Genomic DNA, 18508 nt, shown 5'->3' with positions numbered 1-18508 from the left:
ACATACAGGCAAAGGGAAAATGCCATCCAGTGGTAAAATTACTTAAGGGAGGTCAAAAGACCTTAAAGAGAGATTTGCTCTCTGCTAACTAGATGTGAGAGCTTAGACAAGTCTCATAACCTCTCAGTGTTATAGCTGATAGTGTAAGAATCAAATGAGAGATTATACTGTATGTTTAAGTATTTTTAAAAGTTAAAATAGATGGGTATGGAGTACATGCCTATAATCCCTGTTCCTGAGAGAGATGAAAGCTGGTGAATCACTTACTTGAACTTGGGAATTTGAGTTGCAATAGGCCAAAGTCAATTGGCTTCACTAAGTCTAGCACCAAAATGGTGACCCTCCAAAAGTAGAAATAGGGGAGGAACCATCAGGCTGTTTAAGGAGGGGCAAACCAGCCCAAACTGGAAACTGAGCAAGTCAAAGCTTCCATGCCCATTAGCAGTGGGATAGGCTATGAGGGGTCACTGTACCTTTCAGCCTAGGTGAGATAAAGATACCTAGACTCAAAAGAAAACACATTAAAATACTGTACAAACGCATAATCATTCAGTCAAATACACATTTATTAAGTGGCTAACATGTTCCAGACACTGGGCTAAGCACTGGGGATATAAAAAAAGTTAAAGTACACCACATGCTCTTAAGGAGCTCATCATCTACTGGGAGAGACAACATGCAAACAACTATCTACAAACTAGCTATGTGCAGGATAATTGGAAATAATTAACAGAGGGAAGGCACAGGAATTAAAGGGCATCAAGACATGCTTCCTGTAGAAGGTGGGACTTTAGTTGGGACTTGAAGGAAGCCAGGAGGCAGAAAGGAAGGAGAGCATTCCACACATAGGAGGCAGCCAGTGAAATTGCCCAAAGGGAGGAGATGAAGAGTCTTGTTTAAGAAGGCCAGTATGAGACTATTTCTTAATATTATCTTATCTTATCATGTCAGCTGAGTTGGGCCTGGGAAGTCCTTTACCTAGGGGTCCTTCGGAAAGGACAAATTATATTCATTTCCCCTAAGTTTGTCCATATTGACCCTGAACTGAACCTGGACTTACCTTGACCCTTCTAGTGAAGGAGTCTTTGCCCACTTTTATACATCCCTATTCCTGGGCTATTACTGGTATCTTATCCTTCTAGGTGATCTTCAAATGGAAACAATTCTGTTTCCTGGAATGGTGCTGGTATGCTGTCTAGGTTTCACAGGCATACAATAATGAGGTCAGCATAATGGCTCTGAAGACTTTCAGTTTGGAATTCAGTTCAATACCTCTTCTCTCCCACACTTTTCTTTGGAGACTCCAAACAATGAGTTAGCTCACTGGCAGATGGCAATGCATGTGTCAACAACATTATCAATGTGTAAATCCCTAGATGCACTGCAGAGAGCACAACTACAATGGGCTGGTCATGATGCTCAAATGCCAAAGGTATGCTTGCCTAAAAGACTGTTTTATGGAGAACTCACACAGGGCAAGAGCTCACATGGTGGTCAGAAGAAGCAATACAAGGACACTCTCAAGGTCTCTCTTTAAAACTCTGGAATTGATTGTGTAACAAGGGAGACACTGGCACAGGACCACCCAGCAGGGCATGTCCTCATCAGAGAAAGTGCTATACTCTATGAGAAAAAACAGAATTGAAGTAGCTCAAAAGAAACATGAGATGCCCAAATTTAGAGAATATACTCCAAATGTTCACATGGATGAACTTTGTGCCTGACCTTTGATAGAGCATTGGGAGCTTGTACTGGTCTGATCAGTCACAGTCAGACACACTGTAACTTGACCCTAACATAGTGATGTCATTTTGGTCCCCTTTGAAAACAAAAGACAACCAACCTGCTATTACTACTCCAATATAAGCTACACTGGCAGTCTTAAGTGTCTGTTATCATCTGTTAGTAAACATTTATTAAGCACATGTGTACACATGTGCCAAGGAAGACACAAATTTGGATAAGACCCTCAGAATTTATAGTCCAAGTATGAGCAAAAAAACACAAAGACAATTACATTATGCAATAGTACATAAGTATGGTATATAGATTCAAAACACAATACTACTGGGTTCGACTCTGATATGATTTTTGCTGTTCCTACACTATAGGCAAGACTAGATATTAGTCCTGAGCTTCCTCTTCCCACCTCCTGCTGCAACCCCAGTCACCAGGATTTTTTCCTCCTCCATATAGACTTTGGACCATCTCTCCTTCCCACATTTCTGATTCCATGATATCCTTCAGTTCTCCCCCAGCTCTAAGCAGACTCTAGCACAGATATCCTGGTTCCACATGGCATGACTTCAGGACAGAAGGATGGCCTCTTTCATTCAGCATTGCTTAAGGGGCCTTAGCCTTCTCTTCTGCATCAGTCTCTCACAGGAGGCCAGGCAGACTTCTTTCTGGCTATGTAATGGGGACAACTTCCTAGAAAGTTCCCATTCCCAGGACTATGGACATCACAACCCCTCTTCTCCTGGCGACAAAGGGCCAAGATGAACACTTTTGACAAATAAGTCTATAATCAGCGCTGGCTGAGTGAGTCATCACCCCCTCAGCCCCACCAGGAGCAACAGGGACAACCATAAACCGTGACTGTAGGGTTTATAGATGGTAGGGCTTACTAAGACCATTAGATAGGGTCAAAGCCAAGTGTTACAGAGCAGTCAAGAGTTAGACCCTCCCCTGAGACCCATTGTAGGGACAGGATTAGAAGAGCACACTGGTATCCTAGAGTATTTGGGCTAAAATCCTGTTTCTGCCACTTAACGTGTGCCCTTAGCAGGGGGATATAGGGGCCAGTTCAAAATGGAGCTAATTTTCAGTGTGACAGTTTACACTTGGAAACAGTAAAGGCTATAAATTGGGGGATCATTTTTTCATTTTTGACCCTCTAAACTGTAGAAAGCTTTGGATAAAATGTTAATAATGCAGACTATGTTTATATTTTCCCCCCAAGAGACAGCTGTTAAACATTTACCAGCACATCCCTAGATTTTTGGCAAGTCACTTTACCTTTCTAGGTATAATCTCTAAGCCCCTTTCAAGCTCTAAATCTATGACCCCACAATCCCATCACCTACCACCCGCACTACTGATATCCAATACAACTTGCAATGTGACCTGAGGCCTCCTGATTACACATACTTTGTAACTGGGTCTCCTACATTCCCTTTCTGTTCCTTCAGACTTCCTGTCTGGCCTCAAGATTGGTCTCTCCTAGGAATTTAGAAAGTTTAAAGCTAGAAGGAACCATGGAAATAAGTTAATTCAATTCCCTCATTTATTAATATGGAAACTAAGCTCCAAGAAGATAAAGTGACTTCCTCCACACCCCCAGTAACCCAGGGACTAAGTATTACTGAATTACTTAAGTCAGATATAGGGGCAACTTGGCTGTTTGCAAATTATAAACCGACAATCCAACTTCCTAGTTGTAGAAATGGAATCATCTTATCATTCTTCTTAAGACTTTGCACTAGAAATGTTTCTGGAGCTGGGACGAGGGGAACAAGCTATCTCAAAGTAACAACAGAGAGAAGAGACCTTGATCCCAGGAGATTATGGAGGGAAGAAGTGGAGGGGAGAACAGGCTCAGTTGTCCTGGGGCAAGTTAAGCTGGCTCTCCCAGCTAGATTCCTTAACCACCTTCTGTCACCTGGTCAGCCCCAACTATATCTCAAATCTTTCTCCCTTCCTCCAGTGACAGGCTTACTGCAGTCCCCCCAGGCAGCATAGCAGTCAGGGATGCCCTCGGCACAGGAGAGTGAAGAGACTGGAAACAGCTGCCACTGAGGAGGGCCACTCCTAGAGTGCTTAGCATCGGAGATTTGAGTAGACATGTGCCAGGCAGGGGTATATATGGCTGCAGGGCACTTGTGCCAGAAAGGACTCAGTGACCTGTCCCTAGGTGTACCTGTTTCAGTAGTCAGCAATTCTAGAAACTAGAAAGAAGAGATGCAAGGCTGAGCTCTGATAAAGCTTAGCCTACTATGTAAGCCCCAGGATCAACCAGAATAGCTTCCTAAAGGGAGGTTGGGGGAGGGGGTGGTAAAAATTGATGAGGTACAGGCTAAATGCCTCATCAAATGAGAAGATTCAATCAGAGTTCAAGGGGGTCCCCAGAGCCTTTACTTCAAAAATTACAGCACAGATTAGAGCAAACCTTGGAAGACAGTGGCCCAACCTTTAGCTCACAAGTACAATCAAGTGGAAAGAGAATTGGATTCCGAATCTAAATCCAGGTTTTGTGAATTAGGAGCTGCATGATCTTAGGCAAATTCTTGTAGCTCTCTGGGCCTCTCTGGTTTCCTCATCTATAAAATGAAAGGGTTGGACTATATCAGGGGTGGGGAACCTGCAGCTTTGAGGTCACATGTGGCCCTCTAGGTCCTCAAGTATGGCCCTTTGACAGAATCCAAATTTCATAGAACAAATCCCCAGGGCCTCACTAGAGGACCTAGAGGGCTACATGTGACCTCAAGACTGAAGGTTCCCTACCCCTAGACCAGATTATGTCTAAAGTCTCTTCCACACCATTTCTACAAAATCCTAAAGTCTCAGAATGATTCTTCTAAAGCCAGGTCAGACTAGACCAGAACTGGGAAAGCAGCCCTGCTAAAATGTACAGGACCTTTTGGACAATCAGCCCAGTGTATGCTCAATCACCCTTTCTCTTCCCCTAGCCAGAACTCTGTATCCCATCCCCATGACATACAGAGCCAGGCTAGATAGGGAAGGCCACAGGCCTAGCCCTGAACATAGCCATTCCCAGGAAGGCTACAAATGAAACAAAATTGATTTCAAGATATTAGGTAGGTTCAGAGGAAAGCAAGGAAAACAACAGGAACAATAACAGCAACAGCTAGAAGTTACATAGAGCTTTAATTACTATTAGTCCCACTTTACAGATGATCCAATGGAAGCAGGCAGAGGATAAGTGACTTGCCCAGGAGCACATAACTAGTAAGTGTCTGAGGCAGGATTCAAATTCAGGTCTTCCTAATTCCAACTATCTGACCTGTACCACCTATGAGCAAAAATGTGAAGAACTAGGAATGATTACTTTGTGTAGAGAAGGAAAGGCCAAGCTGGAAAGAATCTGAACCATAAACTGTCTGTGCCTAAGAACGGATTGTCATAAAGACATGACCAACTACACCCCATTTCCATCCAGGACAGAATGAAAGAATTTTAGCTGAAGTTTCAGTCTGAGGATTCAGTTCAGACAACTGGGAGACCATCAGAGCTGGAAGCACAGAATGGGTGACCAGAGACTAAGTCCCTAAATCTTCAGACGATCAATCCAGGGCTAGAAAAGACCAAAAAGGCTCTCTCATGAGAGATTCACAGATGGAATGTCCCTTCCGAAGGGCTTTAAAATAAGATAAACTTTCACCTCTCTGGGATAATGGAGGTGTCTTGAGGGCAGGATATAGGATAAGATGACCTCTTATGATCCTTTTCAGAATTCTATGGAAACCCAACCTCTGAACTCCAACCTTTGGGAGCATCCTCTCCCATCCCAACCCATACACTGTACTCAAACCTTCCTACCATGGGGGAATAGAAAAGCTCTCAACTCAAAAGGCAGTCAATCAACAATCAAACAATCAATCAACAAGCATTTATTAAGAACCAACTATGTGCCAGACATTGTGGTAAGAGCTGGGGATACAATGACAGAAATGAAACAGTTCCAGTCCTCAAAAAGGATATTGTAATGGAGGATACATGTACAAATATATACAGAATACACATAAAATGAATACAAACTAGTTTTAAAAGGAAAAGCACTAGCAACCTAGTTTCGGGTTATATTAAACAAGTTCCACCAAGTCACAGTCTCAGCCTCACTGGCCTCATCTAGAAAATGGATCTTCACTATATACCTCATAGTACTGCTGTAAAGAAAATATTTTGCTAACGTCAAAGCACAATTTGTTATTGTTGGATCGTGTCCAATTCTTAGTGACCCTATTTGGTGTTTTCTTGGCAAAGATACTGGAGTGGTTTGCCATTTCCTTTTCCAGTTCTTTTACAGATGAGGAAACTGAGGCAAACAACCCACGGTCTCATAGCTAGTATCTGAAGTCAGATTTTAACTCACAAAGATGAGTCTTCCTTACTCCAGTCTCAGCACAATATCCACTGAGCTATCTAGCTGCCCCCAAAGCACAATAGAAATGTATAGTTATTATCATCACTTTTATTGTTTTCATCACCATCAGCATCATCCTAGAAGAAAGCAAGCTCACAAAGACTTTCATTTTTGCCTTTTACTCCCACTTCTTAACATGACATCTCACACACAGTACATGCTCAGTGTTGAATTAGATTAAAATCATTATCTGTCCTAAGAAGACTTACACATGGATTTATTCATCCATTCATTATCATTTATTAAGAACCTACTCTGTTCCAGGATGAGACAAAAAGGCAGAAGTCAAAGGAAGATAACAACAGTTCCCAGTGCCTTCTTCCCTGTCGCCCCAGGCCCACTCCAGTCTCCAGCAATTTCACTGCTAGCCTGATTCTGCTGAATCCCCTCTCCACTCTCAACACAAAAGAGAGAACCGTCAACTTTCACAACCAAATAAAGACCCCTTTTCCTGTAGGGCCAATAGAACAAAGTTTGACTGGACAGGGTACACCACGTGTTCAGTCCCCACTCCCTGCTTCCACAACTAGCAGTGAGGCCCCAGACATTTATGTATATGAATCTCTTTTGCTGAGTAGACTAGAAAACAGGAAGCTGGAGTGGGGGAGGAGAGGAGAGGAAGTACAGGAGGCAATTAATGGAAATTACCTCCTGCAATCACAAGAGTTGGAGTGTTGGGGACACTGTCATATCCATGAGCCATAAACCCATCAGCCTTTCCATCTTTTCATGTAGAAATCTAGCCAAAAGAAGACCCTCTCCTTCCTCTTCAGAGGACCCCATGATTGTGGGAACACCTGGGCTAAGGAAATCTTTTAGTTTTTTTAGTAGCACTAGAAAGGCCTTATCAATTAGGCAATGCTGTATCCTGGAAAGAATGTAAGACTTAGGGTCAAAGGACTGAGGCTTAAATTCCAACTCTACCATTAGCTGTCTCTGTGACCAAAGGCAAGTCACTTAACCTCTCTGGGCCTCAGTTTCCTCATCAGAAATACGAAGGAGTTAGAGCATATGACATCAAGGATTCCTTCTAGTCCTAAATCTATGTTCCTGTGATCTTCAAAATGACCACAGAAATCAGAGAGGAAACCAGTATGGCTCTTATCTGGGTCCTCTAAGAAGAAATGAGATTTGTATTCCAGCTTTCAGAAAACAGATTCATCAACTGCCCAACCCTGACCTTCTCTGAAGAACAGAGTTAAAATGGGCATTTCCAACCTCCAGTTATGTCTATCTTACCTTCTTCCCTCTTCCCTTTACTGATGAACTCAGTGAAATTCTTTTTCTCTCCTTCCCAGTCATCTCCTATCTAAACCTTCATAGCCTATCCCCTATGGAGGTACATTGGGCAAGGCATAGGCCAAAGAGACACACAAATATCAACCACACAGATCTTCAGAGGCATTCCAACCAGCTCACCCCCAGATAGTGGTGTGGGGCTCAGTATTAATTAATGCCAAGGTCTTCTGTTCCTCCCAGATAATGAGTGAGGTGCCACCAATTACCCTGTCTAGGTACTAGGGCTCTCACAGCTGAGACTAGATGCCACCTAACATGGAGACCAAAAACATGGATGATCAGAAACTGTCCACCTGCCCCAGGTGAGCATCTTTTACCTGCAGATGATCTCCACATCTCCAGGGAAAGTATAACAGGGGAAAGAATATTAACTCTGACCTTAACTACTTCTAATTACTCCTGCATAGGAGGACATTCCACAATCAGATTCCAATCATTCTTTCCAGCTGTACTTCTAACACTTCCATAAACTAACCCACAAACTACACAGAAACTCGACTTCCAGCCTTTTCCTAAGCACACCTGGTATTTGCAATCTCCGGGGCTTAGGGAATGCCACTCCCTAGGTCAGCATGGTTACTTTCTTGCACCTTTTCGCAACCCACACCCCTCCAATTTCTCACACCACATTTCCATCTACTCAAATTCTATTAATTCTTAATAACCCAACTCAAAAGTCAGCCAAGAGAAGTGGTCTTTACCTCCTCTGAATTTCCCAGCATAGCTTATACTTCATGGTGCTACTTACTACCTTCTCTTTTGTATAGCACTTATTTAAATGTAAATATAACTTCCTCAACTAGAAAGTAACTAGGAAGACAGGAACTAAGGACATATGCATTTCTTTAACACTTCCCCCATCCTCCTCCTCCTGCACCTCCCCCCTAATGAACAAACAAATAAAATGAAGATGAGACAGATACCTAGTATTTATTTAAATAGCTAGATTTGCAAAGAGTTTTACATATGCTATCTTACCACAAATTGGATAAGGTAGGTGCTATTCTTATCATGAAATTTATACTGATGAGTAAACTTAGGTTATGAGAACTTAAGGGACTAGACCTGTCTGAGGCAAGATTCAAACTTAGTTCTTCCTGGCTCTAAGTGCAAAACCATCCACTGTGCCGCCTAGCTGCCTTTAGCTGGGTATGCCTCCAAAGAACTCCTAGAGGACATAGGAGCCAAGAAAACAGGTAGCCCTGGCAAAGTTGCTGCTGTTGATACATAGGAATGGAGGGGAGAGACAAAATGATGTATATTTTGCTTGGAGACTTCGAATTTCCATTTACTTCAGTGCTTCTGTATCTTCTTCCTGCCTTAGAAAATTTGATCCCCTGAGTAGCTAGGCTCAAGCCTGTCTTTACCTTTCCTCCTTCTAACCTCAAACCTTCCCTTTAGCTCTTCAGCCCTCTTCCAAAGAATTTTCCTTCCCTTCTCAGTGCAACCCTGACTGTGCCCCTGATAGAGTTGTTTACCTGGGAGGAAAAGGGGGAAGAAAAAAGAGGGTCTGGCACTTCCAGATTTCAAACTATACTATAAAGCAGCAATCATGAAAAACATAGGTATTGGCTTAAAAATAAAATCATGGATAAAGGAACAGTCTAAACAAGAAAGAATGAGAAACAATGGAATTCAATAACCTCGTGTTTAATAAACCGAGCAACAAATGAATATTAATAACTTAGAAAAGAACTATTTGATTAAAAAAAACTATTGAAAAAAGTAGAAAGCAATTTTGGAAAAAAATAGGCTTCGACCAATAACTTAAAATATATTCCGAAATAAATTATAAATGGATATTTGAGCTTAACTTCCAAAATTATGCCATAAAAAATTATAAGAGAAGCAGATCAAATAGCTATGGGTAGGACAAGCATTTTTAACCAAACAAAGGATAAAGGCCAAGATAAATAACAAATTGACAAAGATAAAATAGATCACTGATTATATGAACTTGAAAAGCTGCTACACAAAATTTAAACCTAAGATAAGGGAAGCAAATGGAAAAAAAAAAGACTTCATATCACATTTCTCAAATAAGGGCTGTATATCCAAGATACATAGACAATAGATTATAACTAAGCCCAAACACTTTTCCCCAGGATATTAGTGGCCGAAGACAAGAACAAACAGTTCTCAGAAGAAATGCAAAGTATTAACAACCATTGGAAAGAATGTTCCAAATCACAAACAATAAGAGAAATACACATCAAAGCCACCCTGGGACTTCACTTCATACCCAGAAAATTAGCAAAGATGACAAAAGACAGGAATAGTCAATGTGGGAGGGATCGTGGGAAGAAAGGCACACAAGTACAGGGAAAGAAACTGTGAATCAATACAAACATTTAGAAAGCAATTTGGAATTTTGCAAATAAAGGAACTAAAATGTTCATATCCTTTGATCCAGAGATTGTACCACTAGCTTATACCTCAAAGAGGTTTAAGAATAAAGTCCCTATACAAGCCAAAATATTTATAGCAGCATTTTTGTGGTAGGAAAGAACTGAAAATGAAGTAGATTGTCATTGATGGGGGAATGGATAAATGAATTGTGTTACATGATGTAATAATGGAATATTATTCCATGCTGCTTGAGGAAGTTGTGGCACAGTGGATAGAATACTGGGACTGAAGTTGGGAAAACCTGAGTTTAAATTCAACTTCAAACACTTACTAGTGTGACCAGCCTTAGTGTGTCTCAGTTTCCTCAACTGTAACATGGAGATAATAACAACACCTATCTCACAGGGTAAGGTTGCTGTAAGGTTCAAATGCGGTAATATGTGTAAAGCGGTGCCAGGGGTACCTGTTTTCTTGGCCCCTATATCCTCTGGGAGTTATTTGGGGGCATACTCAGCTAAGAGGCAACAAGATGGCACAATGGATAGTTTTGGACTTGGTTAGGAAGAACTAAATTTGAATCTTGCCTCAGAAGGGTGTAACCCTGGACTAGTCTTTTTTTTTTTTTTTGGAGGGGGAAGGCAAGGCAATAGGGGTTAAGTGATTTGCCCAAGGTCACACAGCTAGAAGTGTCAAGTGTCTGAGACTGGATTTGAACCCAGGTCCTCCTGACTCCAAGGCCTATGTTCTATTCACTGTGCCACCTAGCTGTCCCACCTGGACTAGTCCTTTAACTTCTCACAGTTTCAGTTTACTCAGCAGTAAAATGGCATGATAATAATAGCACAGACCTCACAGGGTTGTGAGTACAATGTGGGGCCCTCAATAAGAGTTATATGCTTATTCCCTCCTTTCCACTGCATACAACCCCCCTCCCCATCCTCCCAGCAAGAAAACAACAAAGAGCAAATACAGAGAAGTAGGAAAAGATTTACATGATCTCACACAAAGTTAAGTAAGCAGAGCCAAGAAAACAATATACACGATAACTACAAAAATGTAAATGGAAAGAGCTAAAAAAGAATGAAAAGTGAATACTGCAAAACTACAAAGAACAGGACTGACTCCAAAGAGATATAATAAGGCTCTACCCCAACCCAGATCCTTTGCAGAGCTGGGAGGTCTTCTAATACATTTCACATATCTTCAGATTGTTTAAATGCTGATTCCCTATTTTTTTCTTTAAAATATTATTTATTATATGGGATAGCACTTTGGCAGTTTAGCAGAGGGAAGGCTACTGGAGTACAAATTCATTTAAAAAAAACTTTTATTACTCCCTTACTATATGCAAAGAAAAGAAGCAAGTTTAGCAATAAGGTCTCACAGAGACTCTTGTCTCATTTCAGTCCCCATTTCCTCTTTCCTGCTGATAATTTTGCTCATACACCATAACTCTTACTATGAGAGGGCATCATACAAAAGAGTTCTGGATTTTGCGGCAAGGATTTGGTTGCTACAGTAGCTAAATCTCAATTTCTTTAAATTAGGAGTAATAAAATATGCATTGCATTGTCACAAAAGTGTCATGATGTTTCAGCAAGGACAAGGTGGGAACAATATTCCATCACTGTAAAGCTTTATGTAAACTTGGGTTTTTTACGATACCACTTATTTGGCACAATGTAGAATTAGCTCATATTTTTATCTTTTGGGGTGTGTCTAGATGACAGAGACTGTGTTTATCTCTTGCATCTCCCACAGTCCCATCTCTGTCCTATCCATAGTCACAGGAGGCATTAAATATTTGTGATAGTTCCAGAGATCCTATAAAACCACCTTCAAGAATCTTATGGGGAAATCCTTTTCCTCTACCATAAATCTTCTCCACTGCAGGTTCCTTCAAATGTCTGGATGTATCCATCAGGATAAGTGAATCTAGTGTATAGGCTTTCCTATTAATTCCTTCTTCAGCATTCCACCCAAACCAAGGAAGGAAAAAAAGGGCTAAGCTGCCATAGAACCAGCAGGACACTCACTCACTTTTAAGGATAACTTTGCTATTGGTTTGGAGGTCCTGCCTCCCTGCACTAGATTTCAGAGTTGATCAGAGAGGTATAATCTAATCTGCCAATAACCAAGCTGCACTAGATTTGTGTTCACACAAAACCCAGCAAAGGCCCAATTCCCCTTTTAGAGATTGTGCCCAGGCTCCTTTCAGGGATAGAAGTAGGTGGAAAAACCTGCAATTCACATCCAATAATCACACAGAAACAGTGTGGGCAGGTGGCTTTCCTGATCTGCAGATTATACTGCCAGGGTTCCTTTGGGCCATCCTGGTTCAGGTGATGAAAAAACAAACCAAACAACAAACAAAATTTCACCTTTCTCTATAGTGTTTTTGAGGTTGCAGGTTTTATCCTCCAAAAGATCTCAGGGACCAAACCAGAGGTAAAGATCTAGATGGTAATTCCAGACTTCTAGGGTCACCACACCCAAGTTACCAAACTCTGTTGATTGCTGTTTCCAAAGGGGATAGGTATATGTTTAATCAAAATCAGGCCTCAATTCAAATAACATTTAATTCTAGAATTATATTTGCTTCTTTCTAACTTGTAAACCTTCCCCAAAGCCGAATCTAGGATTTATTTTACCTTTGTAGCTATGCTTATGAACTGTTCCCAGATCTGTTCACCCTTGCAAACCTTGAAAACTGAATCCATCTACTGGAGGCTTTGAGCTTTCCCTGTAACAAATAGGACTTAACATCAGGAAATAAATACCTAAGGGCTTCAGAAGATAAATAAAACACTTACATTCATCCATAGTCTACCCTAGAGGTGGCTCCCTACCTTGCCTGGCACTAGTCCCTAGTTCTGACTATCTCTCTGACTCCTGGTGAGGCTAAATCCTTCTGTGAAATTTAACCAGCTCACTCTGACCATCTGAAGACTGGCTAACGCGGAGGAGCTTCCTAAGGTGAAGATGGATCCAGTTGGTCTGACTGAGAAATACTGGAAGACGATGGTCCTCGAAAGAGCAGTATGTGCATATGTTGGCAGGAAAGTCTGGTTGATCATCTTGCCTACTACTTCCCAGAGATACAAATGTGAGGTAGTAGAAAGGTGCTGAACAGCTACGGGGCTATCGATAGAGTCCACCCTGGAAACAGGAAGATTCATCTGCCTGAGTACAAATCGGGCCTCAGACACTAGTTGTGTGACCCAGACCAAGTCACTTAATCCTGTTTGCCTCAGTTTCCTCATCCATAAAATAAGCTGGAGAAAGAAATGGTAAACCGCTCCAGTACCTTTGCCAAGAAAATCCCCAGTGGGGTCACGAAGAGTCAGACACCACTAAAATTGAACAACAAAAGAAAGTTGCTGAACTTTGAAGTCAGGAGTCCTGAGTCAAAATTCAGAACTTTGCTACCTGTATGACCTTGAACAAGTCATTCTCTGAACACTTTCCTCAGCTGTAAAACAGGGATAATATACTATCGCCTTTATAGAGTCGTTTTGTGGAAAGCACTCTGTAAACCTTAAAGCACTATATAAACGTGAGCTACTGCTGTTGCTGCGGCTGCTGTAGCTTCGCCGATTTCTAGTGGTCGATCAAGTAGCTGATGGATTTTTTTAGAGAAATGAGTTTGTCCTTCCCATTCCCCAATCCTCCGTGGCTAGAGGAACCAAATAAATTGAATGGCATTTAGTTGATGAGGGCCACGCAGAGAAGCAGGAGATACATAAGCGGGTGATAAATCTGCGCTCTGCTGGGGTGTTCCTGCTTTCTAATCAATAGACAATAGGTTCCTGGCCGAGTCAATTCATGTCACATCTGCATCGACCCTCCAACTCCGCCTTACCCCCTCCTTCCCTATTCGACAGTTTTGTTCAATCAGAAGCCGAGAGAGACTTCAAAGAACTGGCCAAGCAGAACTCCAGCGAGCCATCTCAAGCACTTCCACTACAGCCCGAGTTTCCCTGCCAGTAGGTTGTGAGTTAGAGACAGCAGCCTAGGTGCTTGGAAATCATCAAGCAGAAGGGTGCCTGGATTATCATCACCCTCAACCTGGGGGTTTCCACCACCCGCTCCCAGAGCGCGCTACCACCAGCACGTCCCATCCCAGCAGTTCCAATGCCCGGGCTCCGAAGGAGCCGCGTAGTCTTGTTGAGACAGCTAACCCAGACATCTGTCCGAGGACCACGCAAGGCTGGATCTCCAGAGATTCTCGAGCCAGGGGAGGTCACGCCAGAGAAGAGGCGGGAGAGCCCGGACGTCTGCATACTCCAAGTTGCCGGGCCTGCGGACCGGTCCGCTCCTCCTCCCCAGAAGCCCCACTCACCAGCTGTCCCTGGAGAAGGCTCGGAGGAACCAGATGCCAGGAGCTACAGAGCTCCGCATGGTGCGCAGATAAGGGGACCGGCCACTACTCTAAAGTGGAAAAAGAAATAGGAGCCGGAAAGCCGGCAAAGTTCACAGAACTGTGGCGGCGGAGCTTCATTTAAATGCACCGCCGGCTTGGTCCGCCCCGACCCCAAGCCTAAAGTTAGCCGACCCAGCCCCCTTGCTTTGTCCCGCCCCCTGACTGTTCTTCAGGGGCTGGGTTAGGGCCCAACTGGCCCTCGGAAGCCCCAGTCCTCTCCGCTTCCATAACCCTCCCCCGTATCTGTACCTCCTTTCCCAATTAGAGTTAATTCTGTCTTTTATTTTCGCCTTCCTGGCTCTGGGCCCTAAGGACCTCTGTTATCTGCCTGGTTTCAACCCTCACTTACGCTGACCTCTCCCATTCCACTCCAGAGCCCCTACACTCCTCTACCCTGACTATTGGGGAGCCTACTGAAGTAAGCCCATCAGCATTACCTTTCCCATAAAGTGTTTGCCCTGTATTGACATTCATAGTCCTATCCCTTTCCAAACCCTCTCCAGAAAAGCTATAGGATGTTGCCTGTGTGGGGTAGAGGAAACTGAGGCACAGAAACCTGGGTTCGTAAAAGCTGAGTTATGCCATGAATTAAAGTGGGATCAAAATGCCCAGATTTGCTCTAGTCACATCATAGAACACCTCTAACGAACCTGTGGGTTCCGGGGGGGAAAAATGCATAAAATGGATTATAGACGGAGGGGAGGGGGTGTGAAGCATAAATGCCTAAAGGCCAGAGGCTGAGACCCCATACAGCAGAAGTAACGGTAGAATATACACAAAAATGGAGACTGTCTACACAAATATGGGGTGAAAAAGAGAAACAATTTGCTATTTTCCTCTTCTATTCCCCCTCTCCCCACCCCTGGGAAATGCCGGAGGAAAACACATTGAGTTAAAAGAAATAAACCCAATTGCAAGAGCTCCAGCCATCAGACTTAAAGGCACTAGTCCCATAGGATCAAGCAGAAAAAGAATATTAAGAATTATAAAACTCAGTGGGTAAACACCAGACAGATAGGAGCATGGGTAGCACAGGTAGAAACAAAGGTGGCAGTCCAGGAACAGAAGCTAGTGGGATAGATAGGAAAGATAAGAGTGGACAGAACTGGAACAGAGGTCAGGAAGGAGTCAATTGTAAAATAGGCGTAGTTGGGACAGAAAGGAAGTTTTAAAAAGGGTTCCTTTGGGAGAGGGAAGATTGCTTAGCCTTGGGTCAGAAGCACCTAATACAGCAAAAAAGGCCTAGCGGAAAGTAAATGGGGAGGGGGGGTAATGAAGATGTGAGAAGGGGCAGGACATAAATCATTTAATAGATTAATGGGCACTGATATTGTATGAATCAGTTTAGTGCCGATATGAAGAATTCCTGGAGAAGCCGGAGGTGCTCGAAAGGACGCAGGCCGCCAGAATGACAGTGGCGCCGCTACCGGCCAACGCTGCCGCCCCACTCCGGGATTTCGAGAACTAGTTGGTGCCTCTGCCCCTCCTCGAGCTCCTGATCTCGGTGCCCCCCGAAGCCGCGGAGAGACAGTCCCTCCTGCCCAGCCTGGTGTCTTCGTCCTCGCCGTACTCGCCGCATTCCGCCGCTGCAGCTATATTCCAAGACGAAGACCAGACTCTTTCCCCTCCCCCCGCCCCACCCAAAGGTCAGCATGAACCCCCCACTCAGATCCTGCGACCCCAGCCACGTCCTCCTCCACCCCAGCCGCGCCCAAGCGCGTAGGATCCTCGGCCTCCGATGTTCTCGACTTTCTTTATTGTTGGGACATTAAGAAGATAGAAGTGTTATCCGGTGTCAGCCAGTTCCTGCAACTTTGTTGACAGTATTCAGAATTGTGAGTGTGACAGCGTAAATAGCCTTGGCCCTGCTGTCTGTGACTACCGGCCTCAGGGTATACAAGGGAGTGATTCAGGCAATCCCGAAATCTGATGAAGGTAACCCTTTAGGGGCCTACCTGGACTCTGAAGGTGCAGTATCTGAGGACTAGGTTCAGAAGTAGAGCAATTCTGCTCTTGGTCATGTCAATTGCACAAAAAACTCAGGCGCCTCTTCTTAGCTGATGATTTCGTTGATTTTTTTGAAGTTTGCAGTATTTATGTGCATATTGACCTATTTTGGTGCCTTGTTCAATGGCCTGATACTACTGATACTGGCTCAGATTTCACTCTTCACTGTTCCTGTTATTTGTGAAAGGCATCAGACCCAGACTGATGGATCAGACCCAGACCTAGGACTTGTGAGGTAGAATGTTAAAGATGCTGTGGCTAAAATCCAAGAAAAATCCCTGGATTGAAATACAAACTGAGCAATATCAGCAATAAGCACCATTAGGAATTGGGGGGGGGGGGAGAAGGCGGAATTTTCATGTGAATTCCATGGGGAGGGTCAGGGGAGAATGGAGCCCTGATATTGTAGAACAGTCTCACAGATATTTTTTTTTTTTTAGCAATGCAGTGTTTGAGGAAAAATACTTGTTTTTACTGCCATGTGTTTCATCATCTTAAATAGCATAAACTTCTATGTCTGAACTTCAGCGGTAATCATCTTTATCCTTTGTGAGGCACTGGCTCCCACACAATGATCTGTACATTGGAGGTAGTATTGCTGTATTTCAGAAAGTTGTATAGTAGGTAGAATTGACTAGAGAACCCTTTCACAGTTTGTGCACTGTGTATGGTTTGTATAGAATGAAATGTTTAGAAGAAATCATACCACTAAAGCAAGAAGGAAAAAACTTGCCTTCTTGTTATGGGTCTAGCTGTATTGTGATTTTACTGTTTTATTAATTGCCAGTATGTGTGTGTGTGTGTGTGTGTATGGAGAGAGAGAGAATGTTGCACAAAGCTTAGACCTTTCAGTTGCCCCACAGTGCTTGATATTGAAGAGATGATGGTTCTATGAGTAAATCACATATGCTAGAAAAAGAAACTATGTTTCTAGGAAGACTACCATCCATTTTCAACATAAAACACAACCCCCTGCCCATAGAAAGTCCACAACATACACTTCATTGCTCAAACTTACTGTAATTAATTTCATCACGCACTTGGGCTTATGGACTGAATCTAATGCTGAAAAAAAATTTTTGGAAATATAAAATACTGTTATGCAAGGAATTACAAATTAAGATTTATTCAATTGCTCTTTAAGCTGTACCTGAACTAAGTCTGTGAAATGCATTGTGAAATGTAAAACCAAGTGTCGGCTAGGTGGCACAGTGAATATAGCACTGGCCTTGGAGTCAGGAGGACCTGAGCTCAAATTTGGCCTCCGACACCTAATACAAAAAACTAGCTGTGTGACCCTGGGCAAGTCACAACCCCAATTGCCCCTCAAAAAAAAAAAAAACAAATGTATAACCAACCAAGTACCATTAAAGACTTAAAATTTTATAAAGGGGGTGGGGCAGTGGATAGAGCATGGATTCCCATTTTTCAGTTGAGGAAACTCAGGAAGACTGAAGCTAAAAGACTTGCCCAGAGTCACACAACCAATAAGGCTCTAAGATTATATTTGAACTTGGGTCTTCCTGACTCTGCACCCAGCACTCTATCACTGCACCACCTAGCAACCTCAGAACCAGGATAACATGAGTTCAAGTCCCATCTCCTACACTGCTGGCTGTGGGACCTTGGACAAATCACTTAACCTCTTAGCCAACTAGTCACTCACTAAGGCTGTAAATTGCAAAGAAGTTGCTGATCTGCTTAAGAAGAGGGAGTTTTCTCACCAGACAGTTCCCCATTCCCCTGAAATCACAAGATCACTCCTCAACTCCATAATGGCTATAAATAAAATGTCAGTGACCATCACTAATGGATCTTAGATGGAGGTATAGATAGGAAAAAGGACCCTAAAAAGAGCCATGGGTTGGGTTTGTTATTCCGAATTCTTAAGCAAGTCAGTTCCCAGAGGGCAGGAACTATGTTTTTTTCACCTTGGCATTTCCAGCGCTTAGCAAGGTGCATTACAAATAACTGGCACTTTAGTCTCATGTCTGGCCGCCACACTGAAGTGACACTAGGTTCCCAAAGGCAATGCCAGATACGACAAATCTGGCAGAAAATGGAAAAATATAGACCTGACAATGACCTGTATGTCAGCAAAATTTTTATCCAAGTTCCAGCCTACGTTTGGAGAGTCATTAAGAACTTCTGAGTTCTTAGAAGAGTGAAACTCTTCTAGACCAGCTACATTAAATCTGGGGTTCTCTTTATAGAGTCTTTTCTAGCCCTGGTTGAGGAGGTTTTTGTTTTTGTTGTTATTTTGTTTT

At 42.9% G+C, this 18508-nt stretch overlaps 1 pseudogene; it reads left to right on the top strand.

Moving 5' to 3' along the window:
• Positions 1-7717: 7717 nt before the first annotated feature.
• On the top strand, positions 7718-16566 carry LOC138154952 (reticulon-3-like; annotated as a pseudogene).
• Positions 16567-18508: the final 1942 nt, after the last annotated feature.

The sequence above is a fragment of the Petaurus breviceps genome, unplaced genomic scaffold, assembly GCF_028583685.1.
Source record: "Petaurus breviceps papuanus isolate PSGF00001 unplaced genomic scaffold, PetGlider_PUasm1.0 91133, whole genome shotgun sequence".
Classification (NCBI taxonomy): Eukaryota; Metazoa; Chordata; class Mammalia; order Diprotodontia; family Petauridae; genus Petaurus; species Petaurus breviceps.
The sequence above is the reverse complement of the archived record's forward strand: the minus strand, read 5'-3'. Positions and strand labels throughout refer to the sequence as shown.